This window comes from Camellia sinensis, chromosome 4 (assembly GCF_055761805.1).
Source record: "Camellia sinensis isolate YWXY chromosome 4, ASM5576180v1, whole genome shotgun sequence".
Taxonomy (NCBI): Eukaryota; Viridiplantae; Streptophyta; class Magnoliopsida; order Ericales; family Theaceae; genus Camellia; species Camellia sinensis.
The window spans coordinates 193,195,335-193,208,112 of record NC_138964.1 but is presented as its reverse complement, the minus strand read 5'-3'; the positions used below and the strand labels follow the sequence as shown (position 1 = coordinate 193,208,112).

The 12,778-nt window shown below is 35.7% G+C and overlaps 1 long non-coding RNA gene across 1 annotated transcript; it reads right to left on the bottom strand.

Moving 5' to 3' along the window:
* Window positions 1-8,216: 8,216 nt before the first annotated feature.
* LOC145823523 (uncharacterized) lies at window positions 8,217-10,799 on the bottom strand. The gene is made up of 3 exons (XR_014365806.1): window positions 10,536-10,799; window positions 8,768-8,845; window positions 8,217-8,657 (listed from the first exon to the last, which is right to left on the bottom strand). It is a non-coding gene; the product is annotated as an uncharacterized LOC145823523 (long non-coding RNA).
* Between the last annotated feature and the right edge of the window lie 1,979 nt (window positions 10,800-12,778).

Below are 12,778 nucleotides of genomic sequence, written 5' to 3'. Positions count from 1 at the left end.
GAGTTTAGAGGACTAAACTCTTTATAAGGAGGGGAGACTGTAATAACCCTCACCACTGCTTACCGATAAACATTGATTACCGTTAAACTGAACTGATCATGACTGATAACTGAACTGATTAAAGTACTGAACTGACTGACTGAAAATTGGAATTGAATTGACTGAGTGTGTATGTTAATCTGTATTCTATCTGTTTGATTGTTTACTTGATCTGTTCATGTTTTAATGGGTTTTCCAGATTCTGCACTTCCGCTCGAGCAGGGGCTAGTGACGCTCGAGCGGGGAATCTGAGCATCCAGTATCTCTGTACTGTTTTACAGTCCGCTCGAGCGGAGTCATGTGTCTCAAGCTCGAGCGGGTGTCGAACGTCCGTCGAGCGGAGATTTCACCCATCTAGTACTTTTACAGTACGCTCGAGCGGGATATTTGATGCTCGAGCGTGTACTTTTGTTGCATGACCGCTCGAGCGGGACTCTGTTTTTCTGAAAACTCCTGAAACTATTTTCTGATCACATCTTTGCATCCTCATCTCATCCTAGGCATTCTTAGGCCTAGTTTAAGACATCTTATTGAGGGCATAGATGTAGAACACACCGAGGCAAATTAGGGATTAAGTTATTATCTTTCCCACCTGTGTAGCTTAGTGTGTTCAATCTGTTATCTGTGTAGGGTTGGCGACTGGGGAGACACGCTCTAGCATACTGTAGCCCAAACTCTGTGAGTAACGATTGTGTAAAGATATGTTCACAAATGATTATCTTCTGAACAACTGAACTGTACTGTTTTCTGAACTGATTACTGTTAACTGAATGAATGTATGTCCTATATTCTGAACTGTATTGTGGCATCCTTAGCACCTACTGTTTACTGTTACTGTTACAGAGATCTCTGTCGGTTCCCTTGTTGGAACCACTACTGTTGCTGACTGATGGCCATCATTTACTGCTCGGTCTTTTAAGACCTACTGTTTACTGTACTGTTATGCTAATGGATGTACCACATATGACTGTACTGACTGAACGACTGAAATACTGATTTAATGAATTGTTTTCATTATTGTAAGGACATTCATTCTTAACCTCTTTACGCATTATGTTATTCACTGGGCTTTAGCTCACTGCTCATATATATATGTAGGTGTACAGGCACCAGACCGCGGCTAGGAGCGTCAGGGTTACTCTAGTTTTGTCAAGCCAACTACCGTGCCTCATTGCGAGGTTCCAAGCCTATCATGCTAAGGCTTAAGGGTGTTTTAGGACTCCCCCTTCTGTACTGTCTTATTGTTTTGTATAGGCTGAATGTTTACTGTACCGTTGCATAGGGATTGAGTTCCTATTCTGAATGATTGTATATATTGTGTTTACCTTTCCACTGAATGTAAATATGTTTGGAAAGTCTTTTTGCATGCAGACTGTCACAGCTCATTAGGCATTGTTTCTTTACTGTTTTGGCTTCCGCCAGGCCCTGTACTCTGTTTTACTGTACTACTGTTAAGCAGGCCTTCGGTAATCTCGGATTACTGGCCGGTTACGGTGCTAAACCCATAGGGCCGGGTTTGGGTCTTGACATAGAATAACATCCATTAGAATGCTAATTGTCATTGCTTCTCTATACAATCTAGAAATTCATCAAATGGATGTGAAAACCGCTTTCTTAAATGGTGAGTTAGATGAAGAAATTTATATAGAACAACCAGAAAGTTTTTCTGTTCCAAGAAAAGAAAAGAAAAGAAAAGAAAGTGTGTAAATTGGTTAAATCATTATATGGTTTAAAACAAGCGCCAAAACAATGGCATGAGAAATTTAACAAGGCAATGATGTCAAATGGATTTGAAATTAATGAGTGTGATAAATGTGTTTATATTAGAAACACAGAAAAATGTTATGTTATAGTATGTCTTTAGGTGGATGATATGCTCATCATAGGTAGTAATAATGACATGATTAAAAATACTAAGAAAATGTTGAATAAACATTTTGACATGAAGGACATGGGCATTGCTGATGTAATTCTTGGTATGAAAAATACTAAAACATTAGAAGGTTATGCTTTGTCACAATCTCATTACAATGAGAAAATACTTGACAAATTCAGCAAAGAGGATGATCATCTTGCTAGAACACATGTGGATGTTAATTTGTTTCTTTCTAAGAATGTGCAGGAAAGTATTTCTCAATTAAAGTATGCTAAAATTGTTGGAAGCTTAATGTACTTGATGAACTGCACTCGCCCGGATATAGCTTATGTAGTAAGTCAATTAAGTAGATATTCGAGTAATCCAGGAGTAGAACATTGGAAAGCAATTATAAGAGTTCTAAGATATCTCTGATTTACTCGTAACATTGGGCTGAATTATACTAGATATCTAGTAGTACTTGAAGGATATTGTGATACAAATTGGATATCGGATCGTAGAGACTAAAATCCACCAGTAGGTATGTCTTTACTCTTGGTGGTGCGGCTGTATCTTGGAAACTGTAACAACCCCGACCCATGATTAACGTTAATCCATACTTAATTATGCCTAACAAGAAATTAACGTGAAAAATTGTACCATGTGTTGCTCTATTTGTGTTTATATCTGTTTAACATAGAAAGATCTGTTCATGTTTTTATTCGGTTTGCGAATTAAAGGCCTTATCGGCGTCCGATTCAGAAATTGACTTGATTTGCGTGTTATTTAGAATTTTTAGAATTTTATGGTAGGTCCAATTGAAATTTGATTCGGAACGATTAAATTAGATTAATTTAATGGCTTATTTGATTAGTTTCAATTATCTACCATTAAACAAGCCTATATAAGGCTTCTTGTGTACTCTTACTCACTCTTTTTCCTCATGTCAACACATTTTGTGCTCACACACACACAACCAATGTGAAAGAGGGAGAAAGAAGAGAAGTTGAGCTCAAATTATTGAGATTGCTAGAGAACTTATGAATTTGGACTTCGGAACTCAAGGATCAAACTTCTAGCTCTCATCTTGACAAGTTTAGGTAGGAATCCAACCCTATGTTTGGACAACTATGAAGTGTAAGACATGAACTCTAGAGATTTGAGTTGGTTAATGTAAAAATTAGGTTAGAAATGAAGAGTATTGAGCCATACCATGCATGCATGCATGTTTTCTCATATTTTGAGTTTAATTTCCAAGAATTCCCTCATGCATGCCTTGAATTCACCTTAATTTTGGGAAATCATCAAGTTTCATGTTGTTTTGTAGCATTTGATCATGTTTTGAGAAGATTAAGTTCAAAGAAATTCATGCATGTCATGTTCATGGAACATTTATAAGTGATCCTTAATTCATGATGTTTTGTGAGTTTCTAAGTGTTCCCTTAGGTTTTGGCCCAGAAAAATCGAGCTTTGATGCTTTAAGATTGAGTTTTGAAGCTTGGTAGCAATTCTGGAAATTCTAGAATTCTGCTTCCATGCTCGAGCGTGAAATGCATGCTCCTAGAAGTTCTTACGTTTTGCAGCACGCTCGAGCGACAACAGTTGCGCTCGAGCGAGGGCATGTATCTCACGCTCGAGCGAGTGTCAAGCGAGCATTGAGCGGGAAAAACAAGCAACCAATACTTTTTCAAAGTTTGCAGACCGCTCGAGCGAAGGAAGTTACGCCCGAGCGGACCCTCACATTTCGCATGTTCGTTCAAGTGAAGAAAGCCACGATTGAGCGTGGACCCTATTTTCAGCAAGTTTTGAAAAATGTTTTCAAGTACAATTTTTGCATCCTCATTCCATCCTAGGCATTCCTTGGTCAAGATCAAGACACTATGATGAGGATAAAGGCTAGGAACACACTAAGAACAAATGAAATAAGTTATGTACAATCCGAGCATGTGTTCCAATGTATGTATTTGTCATGTTATGTAGGTCATGCGCCTTAAGTTAAGTGAATTGCCTACTGTACTCATCTATTTAGAGCCACTGGTTATTTGTGAGTAATAACTTAGTAAAGCTATGTTAGAGCTCAATTATTTTCTATATATGGAATAAGATATGTTCTGTGAAATGCCATGTTTTATACTATGAATGATTGCCCAACTCTGACAAATGTTTGTGGCATTTATGTTATGATTCAAGTATGCTATCTGTACTCGGACCGAAGGTTCCTTTATGGAACTGGCAAGTTATCTGTACCCAACTGGAGGTTCCTTTATGGAACTGACAAGTTATTCGTTCCCAGTCCAGAGGTTTCTTTATGGAATTGACAAGTTATTCGTACCCGGTCGGAGGTTCCTTTATGGAACTGACAAGTATAATTTATGATGCTCTATATATGATCTTCTATTAGCGCTAATGGATAAACCATGTATAATCAAGCAAGAATTTCGAATTTTGTATATGATTTGAATAAGAATACGAATGTGAACTAGCTTAGTCATGGGAAATCATTCATTTAACCCTTCACTCTGTTATTATTCACTGGGCTCTCACTCACTATTTATATCATGTATATAGGTGATCAAGCATATGACCAGGCTCAGAGTTGAGGACCTAGCGTCTCAGTTTTTGTCAGCCTACCTTTGCGCCTCCCGAGAATGTTCCAGATTAAGTCAAGTCTAGTAGTTGTGTTGTTATGATTGTATAAGATTTTGTTCTTTTGCTCCCGGAACAAGTTTCTCTGTTTTTATGTACATGAGGTGACGTGTAAATACTATATCTTTTGATATCACTCGTATGTTTATAAAATTTTAAGATTGTTTGTCCCATGTATGTCTTTACAGCTCGATGGACTATGTATATTTTGTGTAATTACTTCCGCAGCCCCTAATTATACATTATTATGTTATGAGGCCTTTGGTAATCCAAGAATTACTGGCCGGTTACGATGCTAAACCTATAGAAACGGGTTTGGGTCGTAACAAAAATCTTCCAAACAGACTTGCATAGCTAGGTCTACTATGGAATCAGAATTCATAGCTTTAGATAAAGCTGGGGAAGAGGCGGAATGGCTTCGCTACTTCCTTGACGATAAACCAATATGGCCAAAACCGGTGCCTGTTATATGCATACATTGTGATAATTAATCAGTAATAGGTAGAGCACATAGTCATATGTATAACAGTAAGTCACGACACATTCATCTTCGACATAACACCGTGAGACAACTACTCTCTAATGAAATTATTTCCATTGAATATGTGAAGTCTAAAGACAACATAGTGGATCTACTAACCAAAGGGTTAGCAAGAGAGCTAGTTGATAATTCATTGAAGGGAATGGGACTTAAGCCTATTAAATAAAAGTTACCACAACGACAACCCAACCTAGTTGACTGGAGATCCCAAGATCTAGGTTCAAAGGGATAACCGAGTTGTGTATGACTCAGAAGGATCACTGAGGAGTCTAACTTTTATCCATTTCTATGATAAAATAGTGATGTTTGCAGCGTTTTAGGTTAAGTAATACTTCTAGTGATTCTTATATCTACGTAAACCTAGTGGAGTATGGCAGAATACTCTTCATAAGAATCATCTATGTGAGTGTGAACTGGGTCGGTTCTATGAGATTTGTGAAGGGCTACAATTATCTAGAGCACTCATGAAAGACCAGGTTGTTCAGGGTCAAAATGAACACAATAGTGAGAACTAAACTGTGTCTGGGAATATACTGTGTGAGTTTTATTGTCTTGGTTTACACAAATGGCTGAACAGTTCAAGACATCATGTTCACTGGTTAGCTAGTAAATTCGATAGTGTCTCACAAGAGAAGGTTCAAAGCCAAAAGCTACCTATCCTTTGCAGAATATTTTCAATTTTTGTACTCTCTGTAATTAGATCATATTGTTGTATTTTATCTCTGTCAAATTCCATTCATGTGGGGGATTATTGGAAAATTGGTTTTTATAGGCTTATATTGGGCCAACTTTGAGCCCAAAATTAAGTGGGGTCTACACGTCTTTTGGGATGGGTCCGAAGAGGTGACGTGTTCCTTGCCGTGTGGCAAGTCACACGGTGAAGATGGTTCATCAAAACCATTTATGAGTGAATGGGAACTTAACGTTGTTTTTGTGTTCGTGGAATTGACATTTAAAGAATTAAATGTGGGTTTCCTTGAAATAGGTTATCCCACATTGAAACTTTAAGAGAGCTTTTGAGAGTATATAAGCTCTAGATTGCAACACTTGGGTTGGGCCCCAAGGGGGCACCCCAAGTTTGTAGAAGGGAGGAGTTATGGACAAGTTGAACCTTAGCCCAAACCACCACACACGCGCGTGCGTGCCGCTGCCACCGCCGCCATCGGTCCAACCGAGCCATGCCGGGAGCGGGTGTGGGTTGTGGGTCGGGACGGTTTGTATATAAATTTTTTGGACAAAAATTTAATTGAATTTTCTTCTAGAAATTCTTATGAAATTGAATTCAAATTTTGTGCCAAAGTTGAATTTAATTTTTTGTCCAAACTGTACTCGTTTTTCAGTTCATTTTCCAACAGTTCAACAGGTTCAAATTGTCCAACAGATTGGGAAAACTGCCCAGTAGTTCCGAGCAGTTTTAAAACTGCCAAACAGTTTGCAAATCTGTTCAAAATTTGAATTGAATCTATTCAAAAAGTTTCATATCTGTTCAGTTTTTTTATAGCACCTGTTCGGACAAGATTTTTTTCCTATAAATACCAGTTTAATTCCAACAGTTTGAGGATCGGAAATAGTCTGATAATCATCCACATAAAATCTGTTCTCTTTCTTTTTCTTGCTCTGTTTGCATAAATTCTTCATATTTATTTTAGGGAAAATTAAAGAGTATAGAACACAATGTTATATTCGCCGAACAAATTGTTTGGGGTGTTACTACAATTTGTGAAGATCATTGTATCTTGGGAGATAGACGTCATTTGTTCGTAAGCACCGTTCAGGACAGAGTGTCACACATTTGATTTGATCTTTTTATTATTCATTCAGTTCGGTAAAATAAATTCGGTACGTTATTTAGTTTATTTGTTTGATTTAGTTTCAATTTATTTATTGTACACAGAAAATTGTTCCAACAATGACAACATTCAAACAATAGATACATCTCAGTGTGTGAAGTAATTAATCATTTGTAATATGATGTCAAAACATAAAAGAACTTGTGAATTGTGATTATATAAAATAATGTAGAATTGTAATTGGATATAGAATAATGCACGAAAAATAAGAAGGAAAAAAAAAAAGAAGACAATTTAACATTAAAAAAAAATTCTAATACCCTTGGAAGAATTAAGAAGAAAAACTGAAATGTAAAATTGGTATTGAGTTTATGGATTATCTCAATTTACGATGAAAAATACATGAAAAATATATATTTGTCAAATAGAATCCATATAAAATAGGTAAAGTTAGTATAATTTAAATTAGGTTTGGATTTGTATAGAACTCTATATGTACTTAAGAAATACATGCTGATGTGACTTGCTTAGAAAAAAAGTAAGTTCTTATGATGTGCCAACTAAGAATGAAAAAAACACTACTTTTAATAATATATATATGATTTGTAAGTAGAGAGTGTATCAAATACTCTAACAATATTTGAAAAAAAAAAAAAAAAAACCCTATGAACAACTCCATAAGTTGACCAAACAACTTCAATGTCTGTTAAAACATTGAATAGAAACTAAGCATCACTACAAAAAAATTGACTTTTTGCGACGGTAAAATACCGTCGCTAATACTCCTAATGCCGTCGCTAATACTTTTTGCGACGGCAAAATGACTTTTTGCGATGGCAAGAGGGGGTCGCAAATGCAGGGGTCGCAAAAGAGTTTTTATGACGGCACAGTGCCGTCACTAATGTTTTGCGACGGTATTTTTGCCTTTTGCGACGGCACTGTGCAGTCGCTAATAACGTTTGAAATTTTTCGACTTTTTTGCGACGGCACTATTTTACCATCGCTAAAAATGTTATTTGAGACGGCAAAAAATACCGTCGCTAATAGTCTTTTTTTGCAACGGCAAAAACACTGTTTTTGCGACGGTGTGGTACAGTCGCAAAAAGTATTAAAAATATGAAAATTTCTATTTTTTGCGACAGTGTAATGCCGTCGCAAAAAGTATTAAAAAATAATAGAATTTCTATTCTAAATAATAAAATTTCTATTTTTTGCGACAGTATAATGCCGTCGCAAAAAGTAAAACCTGTGACAAAATTAATAAAAATATTAAAATTTTCTATTTTTTGCGACGGTGTAATTCAACAAATGCCTCCTCTCCTCTGACATGGAAAGCAGGGAAGCAAACTATCCTTTTAAAATTGAATACTTCGAATAAACAGAATAATATTTACAATTGTTGATGTAGTATGCAGAAATTTGTAAGATTGTAGAGGGAAAACAAAACCAGAACATGATTTAGAATTAAAAACTGGTAGTTCTGCTCCTACGACTGATTTCCATGACATTACTTCATGCTCATACAAAAATTGAGTAACATAGAATTCCCAACTCCCAACTGAAATATTCTACAAAATCTAGAACAGAGGTCCAGCAGTTGAGAGAGTTGATGTCACTGGTGGTAGGCAATCAATCTGCAAACTGTTCTATGGCTTCCAGCTGATAATCCATTGTTTGTGCTTCAAACATCAAAATTGCACGGTCCTTCCAACATAGATATTGTGTCTCATAGATGGGTTGAATACTGTAAATCTCTTCATTGTAAAATCCTCTGCTACTATAGTTCCTGAAAATTGAGCAATGAGCATCAATTCGCTGTGCCCTGGTACCATACAAAACGGTAACCATCATATACAAGAAGTGGGATGGAATTGTGTGCAAAAAGAAACACACTACCTCCAAGACTGCAGCCAAATTTGTTCAAGTCATAAGTATTCCACATCACAGCAACCATCGTTTGTCCAAAACCTACAGCTGTTTCCGTGCTATAATATATTGCAGTCAATCGATTACGCGTACCAACTACATCATCCATCACATGTACATACTTAAGTAATAACTATACCTTCTAGTATGGTTTAAAGAATAAACAACACTATCAATCATCTTTGGAGTCGATGCATTTAAAGGAGAGCTTGTCGTATAAAACATCATAAGCACCAGACATTCTCAAGCGCAAGCCTAGGCTAGAGGTTTTTTTTTTTTTTTCCCCCTTACCAAAGTAAGGAGCAATTTATCGATAGGTAATCATCAATTAAAGATCCTACGAATTCTCAACCAAGTTCCACATGTTCAATTTCTATCAAAAAGCAAGAAATAAGCAATACTATCTCAAGTTAAGATGCAAGTACACACAATGATCAGTGGCACAGATATTCGGGGGTTGACGATTATCATGTGCAATATCATATTTTGGTTAAGAAATAAGCAAGATCTCAAGTTAAGCACACACATTGGGGGTTGACAATTATCAAGTGCAATACCGATTTCTAATTCACATATGTAATGCTTTAGAGCCTAGCTAGTGTCCAGCAAATTTGCCAGTAAATTTGGTTTAGGAGTAGAAACGAATTTCACCAGAAAGTCGTTTCAAAAGTTGGAATGAAACTTTCAAGAAAATTTTAGGAAAACCACTTCGAGACATTATAGAATGGTTTTGGAAATTCTAGATAAGCTTGTAAGAAAGATTAATGGTATTTTTAATATTGATAACAGATCTCACTAAAGAATTTTCTTTGCACACATTTTCTTTGCAGGTTATGTTAACACCATTAAGTGAACAGCTAATGGAAGAAAATTAATGGTAGTCGAGAAGAATTAAGTCCAAACCTCAAGGGAGATCACCAACACTTCCTTACCAAAAACTTCAAATCTTTTGCATCAATTCAAACTTTTGGATGAGTAGGTTTCTGAACACCTCACAGACCCATCAGAGAACACCCGCACCCAAAAGCGGAGAAAATAAAGTAATAATTCCAATGTTTTATAGCAATCAACATATTGAAACATAATATGCCAAGAAATCACGCACATGCATGTGTAACTATTAGAATAACAAGTAGAGAACAACTTCTCACCATATCAGGTCTAAACTGGAGGGGTCCAATTCCGAATATTTTACAAACAATCAATTTGCTTCTTATCAAATCTCACCACTTTTGGTGAGAATGAAATAGACTTAGTAAGGGAGTTCTCTTTCTAACTGTTTCTCACTCAACTTATAAACCAAACATGAAAAAAAGTTCTCTTTGTCATCATTTCTCAACAAATCACCCCATCCAAACAGAGTAAACAATATATCAATAGCAAATTAGCAACTGATTCAAGATAAAGGTAACATCTGACATACAGTACTGCACTTCAAAAAATTAAGTAGAGGACTCTCATCACTGTCTCTTCTATTAATCTCAGAATAATTATCAATGGATCAATGTAGAACGATGTTTTCATTTGAACAAACTTCAGTAACCAGTGCATGCTAATAAGAACTATTTGCAACCTCAAATTGAAATGAAGCTTAAGCGGGGGAAAATTATGAAAAAGGTAGATCAGATCAGATTTGATCTCGATGTGAAGAAAAATGAAATTGATAACATTGGTCTTTGGTAGAAAAGGCAATTTGCAGTAAATTAATCCACTGAATATTAATTGAAATGCAAAGTACCTTACTACTGACAAAAAGCAACTCCTCTCCATGATCATTCTTCCAAGATGTCACGTGACCTCCGTAAAGATACACCTGTGCAACAGGATAAGTTTACTGCAAACAACATGAATTATGCACACCTTGCAAACTGCAATGTCATATTTTCATTTGGCAAGAAGTAACTTAAGTCCAGAACAAACAGAAAGTTGTGTAACTCCATCTAACCTATTTTGTAATATTTTATACATAAAACACTGACTAGGCAAAGAGAGAAATTTTTTTAAATAATAAATGTTAACCGAATGGAGAAGTATCTTTATTACTTGAACGTTTAAATAAAGACTTAGCAAAACGAAAAGTAAGTCAACATGTTTGTTCATAGCATACTAGCTAGTTCAATATTCTGTTCATGGCACACGAGCATACTTGAACATAAATATACTTATATTGAGACTAAATGAAGGACTACAAAAAAGTCATTCCTCACTTATGGCCTCCCTTGATCAAGGGCACTGTGAGAGGTAAGACCCATAAAAAACTAATCTTTTGGCTTAAGTTTTATGAAGTGGTTGCCTTTCTTAATCATACCCATATTTGACATTTGGCAGCCAAACTTTTACTACTCAACAAAGCAATGTTTCCTTCACTAAATTAACAAGTGAAATTTCCAAGAAAATGTGCACCTAAACCAAACTAACCATTGTGTCCCAATCACAAAAATATACACCTCATTTATTTTTTATTTCTAATTTAGCAAATGAAGACTTTATACCTATCTTTTAAACCTACCTCCAATTTTAGACAGGTCCCAAGATGATTGTATATCTGTCTACACATTTCAATAAGTTCATTACTTTTTACCTCTTTCCTATTATAAATATTATACCAAAATCTATGAAAATTTATAACTAATAGCTGAAGCATAATCCATGTAAACCAAGCGACACATAAATTATGTGGATCTCAAATCAGTGACAACGTTAAATTAAGTGACAATCAAATCAGTACTGATAAGAAGGTGAATCCTCACTAATCTCTCATGAAAAAATAGGTAAGCAACAAAACATTTTGTAACATAAGTATCCTAAATACTTCTAAAGGATATATATGAGAAGACTGGTGTGCCTATTGGGGGAAGGGAGTTTCTGGAGGCACTGAGAAGCGATGCTCGTGAAATTTCCAGTGAATTCGGCGAGAACCACTGTTCCTCTAGCCACGAAGCTGTAGATCAAAGACTGTTGCTCCATCTCTCTCACACTCAAAACCCTAAAACCTAGAGAGACAAATGGGTAGAGAGATAAACGGAAGGAGAGATTCAACAAAGTTAAAAATGAAATTCAACACCAAAAAATAAAAAATAAATAATTCACTAGGTAAGAGTTTCCTGTAATACAATTAGAACCTCAGCAATCTTACCAACAAGTGAAGGGGTAAGGGTCTATGAGGGGGAGGAGGAGGAGGAGGAGAAGGAATCTTTTGCCTCATAATCCTCATTCGCCTTCTCTCTAAGTGAGCTCTCTGCCGAGTGACTTTAGCTTCATCTTTCACAATTGATGCCGACTGATTTAAGTTTGTAGAAGTATTCATGGAACCACCAGGAGTTGTAAAGGAGGTGGAGAGTTCTACGCCTAGAACTCCTGCTCTTCCTCTTCCTCCTCGACCGTGAATCATCCGAATCAGCATTTGAAACAAATTGAGATGGAGAGAGAGAGAGACGTAAGAAGAGATTAGGGATTTTGAGATTGGGGATTTTGTGTTTGGGTTTGGGGTGGTGGGAAACCCGAGCGGGAATGAAAAAAGAGGAGGGGAAGAGATTAGGGATTTTTGAGATTGGGGATTTTGGTTTGGGGTGGGGGAACCCGAGTGGGAATGGAAAAGGAAGTGGGGAGAATGGAAATTTTTTTGAATTTTTTTTTTCTTCTAATTTTCATTACAAATGAATATTTAAATAATTAAACGATTCTTTTTTTTTTCGCAACGGAGGATGTCATTGCTAAAAAAAATTATTTTTTATTAAAATAATTTTTTTATAGTTAATGAATTTTTATTTTTATTTTTTCATTTAGTAAGGTTGAAAATTTATTTGTTTCATATTTATTTAAATAATTCTGTTATATTGTTTTTACTGAATTTTGTTAATATTTTAAGTATTTTTTTTTAATTTTTAGACACACCTAACATAAATACACCTAAAAATTTTAAAAATTGTAAAAAACATCTTTTAAAAATTCACTAAATACCAAAAATACAATAATTCAATA